Below are 14088 nucleotides of genomic sequence, written 5' to 3' on the forward strand. Positions count from 1 at the left end.
CTTTTAAAGTTCAATAGCAAGTTATTCAACTTGGGTTGTTATTCAGGGAAGAAAAGTAAATTTCCAAAGCTGTTCATTAAAAAACAGGAGCTTGTTAGATAGCCTAATTTCTTAGGAGTAGACAGTGTTTCTGATAAACTCAAGAGAAGCTTATTCTTGGTGTTGTTGACCAAGGCTGAGGCCTAATGAGCATTTCTGAGACCACAGAGTATCCCAAGGAGGAAAGGAGGGAATCCACCACCACAGAGAGGAACAATTTCTAATGATTATCAAACATTTCGCATTTCTGACCAGTAAAAATCACACTATGTACCATAACACCCACAGAGCCATGCATTTTGTGCTATGAAATAAAAGATGGAGAAGACAGTACTTTCAATCATTACTTTCACACACAGATGGGCCTGAAAACTAATGTTTTATAGAGGCTCCAGTTATTGCATTCATGAAAAGGCATACAGGATTTGACAATCACCCAAACACCTGAAAGCACTTGAAACATGTGATATTCAGCTGCCCCATGCTCAGCTTACCAGAGAATTGCTTTCTACCATCTGCACTTGAATATTTTCATTACAATTGAACGCTTACTTCATTTTCAGATTGTATTCAGAAATGCAGTTCACTTTTACAATTCTTATCAACACAGGATGCTCATGAGCACACTTCTGGTGAGTCAATTCTATACATTTGTTCTTTTGTTGCAGTGTGTTTATGAGATTACTAAATGGAAGAAAACTTTCATGGTGAAAAAGTTAAAAGGTTCTGGGACTGTACACAAAATAGATACTAGATCAGCTGCTAAAACAAGAAATTGCGTTAACTTTAAACAGAAATTAAAAATCCATTGAGGCAGATATATTGTTATCAACTCTCATGAAAGAACCACATCAAAATGAAGCAATTAATTTAAAGACTGGAAAAAAGATAAAATAATTTAAACATCTCCTTGTATCTTTGAAGGTAATAGTTGAGAGTAAAAAGTCCTGGTAAAAATGTTCCTTAAGTAAAGTAATTTTTGGGTTACTGCTATTTGAAGGAAGTAAGGTTCATATGACATATATATATATATATATATATATATATATATAAACTGAATTTAGAAAGGAAATGTGCTATTATGCTGATGAGACCTTCAGTGGAAGGAATCTAGGACAAGACTTTCCAAAAGCTTTCTGTCTTGGGCTTCTGGCTTGAAAAGTAAAGGTATGCCTGAATTTTCTCCAAGCAATCTATCACATTTAAAGAAAAAGTCCCCTCAGGTTCTCAAAGATAGAAAGAATGACAGAATGTTTTCAAAATTATTTTGTGGGTCCACTGATAAAAATCCCGAAAGGAATAATTTCTACATGCAACAGTAGGTTCCCTTCCTCAGTACTCTGAAGTAAGGTGAAAACATTTCTTTTGCAGTGGACTGTTGAGCAAGTTAGAACTGTAGACATGGTGGAAAAGTCTTTTTTCTCTCTAGATAGTCCCAGTGAAGATTGAATCTGACAGCTGTTCTGTGAATATTCAAAGATGTGAAGAGTTCAACAGTAAGAAAAAAAAAGCATTTCTTATGAACTCAGCCACCTGGCATATGAGAACAAATGAAACAGATGATTAAACCAACACTAAAACAACCCTGAGAAAATAACCAGATGAAAAAGAAAATTGAGATTTGATAATTCCCTTAGTTCCAACAGCTCCTCAAACCTTCCTTGCTACTAACAGAAACTTCCTTTGAGGAGCTTGAGGCTGAAGTATACTCAAGACAGAACATCTGATGTGGTACAAGTGCTGTCAGCTATATGGGTTAAATCATTATGTAAACATTATGTTAATTTTGGAATCAGGCACATTTTTAAGTAGCTACTAAATTACAGACATCCAGGACTAGAGCAAAAGCTTGATTTTACAAATTTTAGAGAGAGGATACCTGGGAGGGTGGAAATCTGGGGATGCAATTAGCCTATGCAAATCCTGAACACAGGCTGTGTCACAAATGCAATGGGCTGTAACCAAACTACAGGCAAGGTCAACTCTTTTGCAAATTAAAGTTACTGGAGAGAAGAAAGCAATAGATAAGTTTTACCATTCAGGTCAGCTGAAATTGTGCAAGCAAGGCAATTTTTCATGACTGTGGAGACCCCTCTCTGGTGTATTCATGCAAAGATGGGATTTGGAAGAAAGGTTAATTTTTGCTTCTTTCTTTTCAGTGGTTTTAAGAGAGCTAATTTTTGTGTCCATAGCAATTCTTGTAAAATGGAGGTTAATATTTAGAATTACTGAAATGATCACCATAAGAATGAAAAATCAGAAGTTTTTAATTCATGATGATACTATTTTAAGAGTGCAGTCTTTAATTAAACTTATAGCTTGAAAAGATTAATTCCCATTAGAAAAGTGATTTAAAGTAAGAACCTGATGTTGATCCCAAGATATGAGCTGAGAACAAAACAAGGCCAAATCCTTGATTCAATAAAATCAAAGAATTAGCAGAGAATTGATTTTAAAATTACTCTACTGAAAATTGCTCTACTGAAAGTAGTAGCAATAGAATTCTAGAAATTGTTCAGAGTGATGTAATTGAAAAAAATTCCAGAGGTATTATAGCCTAGTATTATAGTAAACATAATGGAATCAGAAGAGTCTGAACAATTATACTGTCTAAATTTTTCAGATGCTAAGAAATATTTATAAGTGGCTGACCCCTTAGGACCTCAAGATTCAGCTCTGTGGCAGAACATTTTTCCAGGGAAAGAGCTCATCTCTTACTCTGTAATTGTTAGCAAAACCTTTCATTAATAGCTGTACTAGAAGTGGATGTACTTAAGTTATCACATGTTTAACCCTTATACTAAGTTAAATTTTTTTGTGGTTACCTTGATGCCTTTTCCTGGTCTTGAAAAATTGAGAGCCAGTCACTGTTAAGGGATTAGGGGTTTTTACCTCAATATTTTAATAAGGATCCATATCGGGGCAACACTTTGCCAAGGTGGGATGCACCGCAATGCACACACACACGATAGATTGCATATACAATTTACAGACCTTACTAATTAGCACATCTAAAAAGGATGCCCCAATGGGAGCCCTGGATCAATGGCATGATATTCCCCCATCTGAGGAATTGGCCCCTGCATGGGCCAAATCTCTAGTTTACAGGATATGTTCTAGAGAGGACCTTGGTTTCTCAAGAATATGTAGGGCTTTCTGGCCTCCTCCTGAGGCCTTTAGGATGTTTGGTCTCCTGGCCTAACAAAATACTAGGACTATGCTAAGTTATCAGACTTAAGGAATTGCAAGTAAGCATGCTAAGAATACTGAGGATACATAAATTTTATTTAAAAGGTATATAAAAGAAAATACATCATCTTGGCATCAACCTAAGACACTCTGATCTTGTTCTCTGGCCAGTTTTCGCTATCATTTTTTCTGCTATTTTTTTGCCTACAACCTGATCCCTGAGTGATCACAATTCTCCTTAATGTCTTGAAATGAGATAAAGGCTGAGATGTTCTATTCATGGGACACTAGCACAAAGCCAACAGCAAGTAATCTTAATTTTTCCTCAGAAGTCTCTTTTCTGTTTATGTGAGTGGCATTATCCATCCCAGACCATAAACTCCTGTTCAGAGGCACTGCTTACGTGATGATTTCCTCCAAGTTCTAAGCATACTTGAGTCTGTGACTGAAGATATAGGATTTTTTTTCCCCCTGTATTAGATCAAATAGTATTTGTTTGTAACCAAATTACCAAGTGAGCTGTGTCATTCCTTGAGAGGAATTTGACCTGCTACACTCATGTGAAACCTTCTTTCTGCAGAAAAACACTGTGCTCCTGTGCATTGAATCATGATGCCAACAAGCAGTAGGAAACTGCTAAGATCTTTCACATGTGGATATGAATTCAAAGTCAACAAGCCTTGGATAAACAGGATGAGAAATTCTTCATTTAATTAAACCTTGTTTCATATTTGCTTATCTTTTTGGTCTTTGTGAACTCCTTAGCCTGAAAAATAATGCTGTAAGCTTGTGTGTGCTTAGTACTTTTACTACTCGAGAACTATAGGCACATTCCTCACATGCTTCCCTTAACTTTCCCATAATTGCAAAAGTGGTTGCCAGTTAGCTCCTGATTAAAGCTTTTTGAAGGACACAAAAAATGCATAAGTTTTAAAACATATAATTTTGGATAAACGCACTTTTTTTTCAGAGAAAAGGGAAGCCTTTGACTGAAGTCTAATTTGTTTATTTAGTTAATCAAGCATTGTTATGTCAGCACATTTGATGAAATATAACTACAGCAGCTCCCTCTCTTGAGTCTGTGTATTTTGGCAGTCCATGCACATCTCCTTCTTCCTGACAGACTTTTAATGTCTGCCTAGATCAAGTAGGTGCTCATTGTTCCTCATTCCTCTCTTCATTCTGGCAATATGCCCCTTCTTGAAACCTCTACATTCTTGGTGGGTTTTGTTGTTATTTTGTTTACTTTGTTGTTTTTTCTCTGTAAGAGAAAAGTCCTGGAAACATGTTTTATCAATTCACAATAAAACTAAATAAATGGGTTTCATTTTTTGATGTGGTAAGAAAGGACTAACCCAAGCTCAATATATTGGAGTGGCATCTTTGTTCTTGGGTAGCATAGGAGCACAGGGTATTTCTTTGTCACAGAAGCAACCAGCTAGCTATGGAGAATTTTACACAGTACTGCTCCCCATTCCATCTTGGCCTGAGAAAAAATCCTGCTGCTTTTCTTGTAGTGGTCAAAGGGAGCCCTATGTATATGTAACATAAAATAATCCAGTATGAAATGAAATCCCATTACCTTTAACAAAATAAAAAAAAAAGTAAACTAAAAAATATGAGATATCAGAAACGAGCTTGGCTGTGCAGTGGGCACTCATATAAAAATATTCAGGGTACCACATCTTGACACTGGCACAAATATCTTCCTTTCAGAAAAAAACCTATCATTTTATACCAAACCTATATACTACACTAGACAATCTCTATCAATCACTTAAATTCCTTGCTGGACTCAACCAGAAATGTTATGTCATCATGTGATATCGTTGATGGAAAATTCCTAAAGCCTTTTAACCCCATACATTATTTCTTCTATTCCTTCCAGTTTACAGGGATGCAAAATTGGTATCTCCTCTTTTAAAAGTATTTTACCTCATAATCCTTACACAATCAGCTTTGCATTCCTTTTCTTACACTTTTTTTTTACTTCAGTTGTTGGCTCTTTGCCTCTCCTGTACTTGTGTTCTGTAACTGACTAATCTCTGATGTCATTCCCATTTTCTAAGTTCTCTTCCCATTCAAATCAATTATTTCCCGCTTGTTATCTACCTGACCTTACTTCCAAATGTCTTTTTTATTTTTTCACTACCTTATATTCTTAGTCTAATATTTATATTCCTCTTTAATTTCTTTATTTTTCCTTAGATTTTTCAAAAGTATTTTTTTTTAAAAAAACCTCTCCTTGGTTATTGCCAATTATGCTTTCATGCTGCCATCTTTTCTTTTTATGGATCATCATCATCTCTAACACTATCCTCTTTCAATTCACTTCTGCTTTTTTCTTCCCTCATTTTCAGTGTTTTTAGTCTTTCTGAATTGCTTCCCAGTATCTATCTTCTTTCCTCAAGAAACTTATTATCAGCTTGTCTTCATTCAGCTTTATGTTCTTTGTCCAGCTGTTCTCAGCATCTAAGAAACATATTTTATATTTTCATGTTGAGTACTCTGCCCACTTTTGTATTTGTTTATTTGCTTTCTGACCTGCATCTTGTCATCTTGTTATTCAAGTCAATAGCCTCTTTTTCTTCTTCATATGCTGGTGAAAGAATGATGGCTGCTCCCAAAACATGGTAGGAACATTCACTCTTTTTTCATTTGTCTGCTGTTGGATTCCAGATCAAAAACTGTTATGCTTAGACAAACAGTGAAACCCACAAGTGTAAATAAACTTTATCAAATGTATGAATGACTTTAGATAAGCATTCGTTAAACCAGGGAAATTTTGATTTTCAAAGCTTTGTAAATTTGCTAGATTTGTGTAGATTTCCATAGATTTTCAGCATAATAAATTAACTTCCATGCCAAAAGTCAAGCTTCTTTTCTAAAGACAAGGAATATGAGAACAGTAGTTTTCTGCAAAATATGATTTCTTTGTAGCATAACTGCAGAACTAAAAGGACTCCAGATTTATGTAAAATAAATTTTATCAAAAAACCTCTAACAATTATCTAAAAACCTGAAAGTTTTTCTACACCCTAGACTTTGCACAATACAGTTAGCCTGATTCAGGATGCAGATAGCTAACACCATTCAGAATACAGAAGAATCCTTCAGGCTCTCATCAAACACTGTGGCCGAACACCTTTTCAGTTATACCTATTTTCTATGCTACAGACACAATGGAAAATTTAAATGTGGTCACACTTGAGATGGTAGAATATCAAGGATAATCAATTGGAAGGGTTGTAGTGACTAGGCTGATCAAAATTTTATTTGTATGCTCTTATCCAAAGTTCATTGGCTTTTTAAAAGTCTATTGATTTCTGTGCCCTTTGAAAGGGGTTTAAGTGCCTCTTTCTTAGAGATTACTGCAGGATATTTTGCTCCCTCATGGCAAACTGTTTGATTTTTCATTAAACAGAATATTGCAACTAGAAATAAAAATCTCAAACCACTAAAACATGGCAGCATTATTTTAAAGCAAAAACATTATTCAGAATAATTCATTAATGCAAAAGCTAAATTTTCATTTGTGCATGGGCCCTTGGAAAGAAATCAGTCAATGTTAATATCTGCCAATTTCAGGAAAAGAAATAGTTTCTGAATTTCAGATTTTCACCTGGCAACTTTTTAATGATTTTGTGATTACACATGAGAGGTCATTTCAAGATGAACTGATTACATTTCTATTCATCTATTATATTCAAGACTGTATAGACATGGTTAATTTATTTTGCATACAAATGAATTTCTATGCATAAAGCTATATGAAAATTCTAAATAAACATTCAGCATAAATAGATTTGTATGTCGTCAAGCAGAAGATAAATACATTTGAGCTAACATGATCAGTTGCCACAGCTGATTGGCCTGTGCACCTTAAGATTCAGCTGGGTTCAGGGGCCCTGGCTGCTGCCACTTCTCTTCATCTATAGCTCTTACATCAACAAAGGGAGTATATTCAATCAAAGAGCCACTGCACCCCTGACTGGATAGGAGGTATTCTCTTATGTGGTTCTGTGTGATAGATTAAAACCTCATTCATCACAAAGAAAGGGTTTAAATACACATGCAAAAGGCCACAGTCTATAAATATATAAATAAATTGTTTAATAACCATATAAAACATTTCTGTGATTAAAATTTAAATTACCTATTTCCTCTGACTTTATCTTTGCACTCCTGCTAGGCAAGTCAGTGAAGACCTAATCCTAATGACAGGGCAACTTGCACTAAAATAAACAATTTTTCAGGGTGATCAGATGCCTGCAAGATAATACTACTCCATTAAATAATAACAAGGCTCATTCTTCTCATTTAATGATCAAAATTTGTTATAACAGGATATAGGATAGAATGATAACATTTTAAAATACTATGGTTCCCAAATATTATTCAAAAATACCACCACCTAAATTCTTCAGCATTGATGGATATCATCTTTCAGCCCAGAAGTAAAAGATTCTTGAAAGTAAATAGACACACCCCAGTGCTTTCAGTATGTTGTGCAAGGAATGGACAAAATCAGTATTTACATAACTGTGATCTTATTTTGGCATGAATAGATGGAGTACTGGACATTACACTGTCTGGAAGATTTTTCTGAGATGGTGTTGTCATCCTCACAATGTTGAAAAACTCAAACTTTTATAGCTTTTTGTGTGAGGCACATGAATAGAAGGCAGTTTGTTAATTAGAAAGGCTAAAGTTGAGTAGGCACAAAGTTCAGCAGTATCTAGGAAAATTGGTTTACAATACCAAGCTAACCAGTCTTTAATGTGAACTTCCTTCATGTGGACACCTAATTAAGTTTTCAGCATTAACCTTGCATGTGTTTTCTTTTTTAATACAGATAAAAGGCTGCTCTAGTGAGGTTGGTACATAACCTTGACAATAACTTTTAACTTTTTCTCCAAAGACTTAATATTTTTCAGCTATCTCAACCTTTAGTATTTAAATTAAAATTTGAAAAGCAGCATGTTAGTAAATAACTAGCACAGAAGTTTAAAAATGCTACTTATAGACTGTTCATCTACCTAAGCAAAAGTGCAAAATAAACCTAGGAGACAGAAAATTTATGTATGTATTCAGAAGTGCCTCCAGTCTAAAGCAGAAATGAAAATATTTTGCTAGCTCATTTTTAGGCTCATTTTTCACATCTAGCATCAGCTTTCATCTATGCCCATATGGAAGAATACAAGCCCTGAGCCTGGTTGTGTTAGACCATATAAGCACTTGTGATACCTGTGTTGTAACTGACAAGCCTGTGGAGGCCTCTAAGTGCACACACACACACACACACATTGAGCCATAACATCACAGGCTTGGGATTTGGTCCATCTGGCAGTAACTTGGCAATTTGCATGTATTTTGATGCAGCTCAAAATTGTTCACTGAGCAGTAATTAATTTTGTCTTCTACAACATATGCGAAGCCTAAGTTTGTAAGTATCAATTACTAATGTCCTTGTTCCCATATTTAAAAAAAAAAAAAGTAATTTTATACAGGTAAAGGTTTACAGGATGAAGAGGGAAAGTTAAAGGCAAACCCTACATGTAATAAAGAAATATACAAATTAAATGAGCTTCTGTGAGAAATTTTGATCAACTGGATCATTTGACATGCAGGAGTTTTATCTTCCTACTAGAGGTCAAAAGATCTTCTGTCAGAAACAGCTCTTTTGTCATGCTATTGTGGGTTTGTTCTGTGACCACGGTCCATTCTTTTGGCCTTACTGACAAAATTTTCTCATCAATACAGTTTGAATAATGTAGCTATTTGCAGAAATATCCTAAAGCATTCACTAATTTATTTCACAATGCATAAAGATAAGAAATGACAGCCAGATGTTAAATACTACCTACATCACATTTAATCTCTGATTGCAACAATGAAAAACTAAGTGCTATAATTGGAAGTACAGTACTTTTTCCTTCCTTTCCTTCCATAAATGGTAAAGTGAGGGTAAAAGTTCAGTCTCAAAGTTGTGCATTAGTTTTTAACACAAGTATTAAGGCAAGAAAGTCTGAATTCCTCGGGTTGGATTGTATTATGTGAGAAAGTTAATGTCAGATCCATTGTGGAAAAGGGCTGAGTAGTTGCATAAAATTAACTGTTTGCAACCAAGTTATGGAGGGTCGAGATAACTGAAATGAAGTTCAGCCTAACTGCATCACACCAAGATCTGTGTGTTCTCACATCACCCTTGTGAAGCACAATGTATCATGAAAATATTCGAACAACAAAATGTTCTACATAGTGCCTGAGAGGTATGATTTGTACATTGACTTAGTGTCTTAATAAAGACACTTCGGTGTTTGACTAGTAGCTGGGGAAGATAATTAAGCACTTGAGAAAGGTATTCTGAAAACAAGGCAAAATTTGTAATCTGTATGAGAAGAGACTGTGTGTAGACTTTTAAAACGGGTGTTGTTTCCAGGATCAAAATAATAACATAAAATGTAGTCTGGGACAAAAATAAAATTTATTAATGAGCATATATTTTATAGAAACACAGCAAGACATAACAAAATAGACTGACACACAACCAGATGATTAGTATACTTGCTTACTTGGAAGTAGCCATTCAGGTGGTCTCCTCTTCAGCAGCAGGGGAGAAATTTGGCACTTGCTCTTCATTCTCTCATTCTTTTAAAGTGTCTCTCTGTCTAACAACATCTAATTTACTTGTCTACTCTCCTTAGTATCCACATGGCCAATTCACAGCAAGCTAGACAGTAAAATCATGTTAATATCAGGTTATCATGTCCAGGTTTTGAATCAAAGCTTTTCATATCAACTTCAAGTTAATAAAATAGTGAATAATACAAATACACTAATACAAATAATAAATTCAAATAATCAACTTTTCATATTGACTTCAAATTAATATGAATATAAGAAATTAAAGTACCAAAATTCAGTCTGATATTTTAGGGCAGAGAAAGCTGAAATTTATTTACAAATTCTTTAGGGGAGTTAATTTCAGCTATCATACTCATTCTCACATGGATTTTGTTCATTCACATACATATTTTCACACCTACAGAGTCAAGATCATCAAGGTATGCAATTCCACATTGCCTGTCCAGGAACACTAATGTGCATTAAAGAGGGTTGTCTTGGATGCTTCCTGACTGACAACAATAATTTTTTTTTTGACAGAATTTTAAATACTCTGCAAAAGTAGACAGGTGTTATTGAGCAGTCCTTTCCTTCAGTATGTTACTTACTCCAGCTTCCACAAACCTTATGCAAGGCTGTTGTTCTGAGGGTTTGTGTTTTGCTTTTTATTTTTCAAAGTAAATTTGGAATCTGCACATATATCTGGCTATAGTTTGTTTTCCTGATAGATTAGTGTTATATACTATAACCTTGCTTTCATCTTTTGGCTGTTTAGGGTGCATGGCTTCCTGCTGATGAGATGTTCCTTGTGTGCTCTATTCAAAAAAACAGACCTTTTGATCTTGATGAAAAAGCCCTATGTTTTGCTTGGTTTTATTGCTTGTGGTGGTATTGCTTAGAACAGCACTGTGTTAGAGTGGCTTGTGCCTGTGAAAGTCTGTATAGATCTAAGGCAAAGACTTGGCAGTGTTACAGCTGGTTCTGGCAGTGTATTTAAATTGTATATCAAGGGCAATTTTTTTTTTCAGCTGATTCAATTAGATTCTTATATTAATGATTATGATTTAGAATAATACCTGGATTTTATTAATAATAGCAGTTTAATAAATGGAAAATTTTCTAAGAAATATTGATTGTGATCCATATCTTCCCCAGCTAGATCCCTGAGGAAAATGGCATTTACAACAGCAGCCATTTGTAGACAGTTGATAATGTCTGTTTCTTGAAATGCCCTAAGTGATAAAAATATCTAACTGGGCTTTGCAGTACAGTACTCCTGAAATCTTCTTCCACTCTGAGCTACAGAGAAGCTAGCAGCTAACAGGAGAAGAAAACTCTGGAATGAGCAGTCAGCAGCACATTCCTCTGCTAACTTTCTTTTGCAAAAATTGACCTTTTGCTGTTCTTTCACCAAATCTCTTTATTCAGAGAACTTTAAGTGTAAAAGCACAACCTATTTACAAATTCACAACCAGCAAATTAGGACCAGATTCATACAAGAGGAATTCATACACTGGGAATTTTGTGGAAATGTCTTGGAATAAGTTCTGGACAATACTGGAGACAAATAGATACAAAATCTAAACCATAATGAATTAAATAATGAGAATTTAATTATTAGTAGTCAGCATGATTTATTGGAATGTAAATCTTGCAAAGCAAATCTGATTTTACTGTCAGCCTTCATATGATTGTAGATCTGGTAAACAGAGTTGAAATGATCATGAAAGGAATCACACAAGTAGATCATCAGTTGCCTGACAGACAGGGGAGCTATTACTCTGTTCTCCATCACGTTCCACAAAGTTTTGTACTGGGCACATTTCTGTTCAACATTTTCATCAATTACTTGGTAATAAATATAAATCACTACTGAACAAAATGCACTGGAAGGAAAACACACAAACCTTACCAGCGGAATGATGGAAAAATTGCAGCTGCCTGAATTTAATGTCTTAGAGCAAAGGAGTAACAAAAATGTAGTTTCTACTAGTAATTGTGTAAATAGCAGAAGTAGAAAAATAAATACAGCTGTGAGATATCAGATTTGTGTGATTTGTATTACTGTTTCACAAGATAATGCTAAAAATAATTTAAAAGGGAGAAAGGTGATACATTTGACAAAAAAAACAACCTAACATTAATGACTGTGAAACTGCTCAGTTTGGGTGTCTTTAGAAGTCATAGAATCATAGTATCATTTTGATTAAAAAATACCTCTAGGATCTTCACTCCTGTTAACTGAGCATGGCCAAGTCCTCCAATAAACTGAGTCACAAAGTACCACATCCTTTGAAGACTTCTAGGAATGATGACTCAACCACTTCCCTTGGAAGCCTGTGCCAATAGTTGATGAGTCTTTTGGGCCCCACCTCCCTCAGCTGCTCTTCATAAGATTCATACTCTAGACCCTTTACCAGCTTTGTTGCCCTTTCTTGGAAAATGCAAAAATAATCGTACTGAACAACTAGGCCAGGAAAATTTCAGAGCTTTTGAGTCCACATTAATGTTTAGTTTCCTGTATAGGGGGAAGTTTTAAAGTAAATCTCTTGATTCTGCTCTATCTCTGTGCTTTGGATTACACCACAGGGCCATCTCAGGCGGCATGTGGATGGATGTAGGGATTTAGATTTGTGATGGGAGTGCAGTAAGTGTGCCAGGTGTTACTGAGCACACATCCAGCCTAGAGCTTGCTCAGTGTACAAGTCCTTCAAACACTTGTACAGCAGATGACCCTCAAGAAGGTGTTTACCTACAAATCTAATCCTCTGTTCTGCCATAAAGCAAATAGAGCTGGAGTTAAAAATTTCTTAAGGACTTCTTTCTGTTTTATCAAACCCTGTTTTCCTCCCATAAAACTACAACACACTTCAAAACGTTCTCCAAAAAAATGGTTTATTCCCCTAAGTTTCCAGGTTTTTATTTTCATACCAAAGCAAAAAAAGAAAAAGAAAAAGAATGCATTTATTTGCTGGACTAAAATGCAGAGTGGGATATGTTAAATTTTCTACCAGTAGAAATAAACAACTTTTCTGAAGATATGCTTTACAGCAGCACTTTAAACTTTTATAAAGTCTTTGACTCAATTCTGGAAAAAATAGTAAATTAGAAAATGTATGACTTTCTGGATGAAAGGGTACTTTTCTTGTAAAAAAAAAAGTGTTATCAGTGGAGTTCTTTTTGTGGAGATAAACGGCTATTTAAGGCTAAGAGCTTCAAGGTTAGACATTTTGCCCCATATTATTACCCTTCAATATGACTTTTTAACCACTTGTTTTTTAAAAAAAATTACACATACATTTACTAAAACCTGTTTGAAAATATATACTCAACTGAAAACTAAAGCCCGTTTTTCCTTTTTAATCACTTTATATTACAAGTAAGATACTATAAAAATGTATTTTCAAAAAATATTGAATAGGTTTGTTTCAGTTTTCCTTTGGATAGGATTTCTCATAGCACTTGAATATAAATTAACTGGGTGAAAAACAGATGAAAAAATACCCACCTTTTCTAACGTTATTTAATGTTTTGAACACCAAGTGGTGCTGCTGTATGTAGAATACATATAGTTAAAAAAATCAAAGAGAAATAAGATCCATATCAAGAAATTACTGTCCTCTGTCTCAGGCAGAATGCATGTCTGAAACATAGTAATACTTCTCTAGAATACTTCTAGAATAGTAATATGTACACTCTTGCTATATCAAGCACTTACAGATATTGGAGAAGGTCTGACAGGAAAACAAGAATAAATTAACCTTTTTGTCTGATTTACTTCAAGATTTTAAGTTATTTACAGTTGATTTGTGAATCATTAATACTTCCCATGTTAATCTATGGTATATGCAAATTCTGAAGCAGCAACAGGGAGATATTAATTAAGTCAGCTGACAGTTTCATTAGGCAGAAAACCAGCTTCAGTTGTGAAAATAGTAGTATTGTAATATTATTACTATTTTTATTGTATTTTAAAATCCGCTGTATTTTAGTTTTAGTAGTTCAAAATATTACTCATACTTGGCTAATTTTATATTGTGTTTTTTCTGGTACTTGCATAAGTCATTATTAAACATCTGACACAACTCTGTTTCTTTTATTATGTTCTAACTTATAGACACACAAACATTGGATCAAGAATTATGTATGTGTGTGTATATATATATATATATATATATATACATGCACTGAGTTTCAGAGAAACAGTTTCAGTGCCATCAAAATAATTCTCAT

The 14088-nt window shown here is 34.5% G+C and overlaps 1 long non-coding RNA gene across 1 annotated transcript in view; it reads left to right on the forward strand.

Moving 5' to 3' along the window:
- Nucleotides 1-14088, forward strand: part of LOC119706662 — a 34183-nt gene that overhangs the window by 13885 nt on the left and 6210 nt on the right. Inside the window, exon 2 of the long non-coding RNA XR_005258585.1 lies at nt 603-671. This is a non-coding gene — a long non-coding RNA (uncharacterized LOC119706662). The remainder of the gene's footprint in view (nt 1-602; nt 672-14088) is intronic.

Source organism: Motacilla alba, chromosome 1 (assembly GCF_015832195.1).
Source record: "Motacilla alba alba isolate MOTALB_02 chromosome 1, Motacilla_alba_V1.0_pri, whole genome shotgun sequence".
Classification (NCBI taxonomy): Eukaryota; Metazoa; Chordata; class Aves; order Passeriformes; family Motacillidae; genus Motacilla; species Motacilla alba.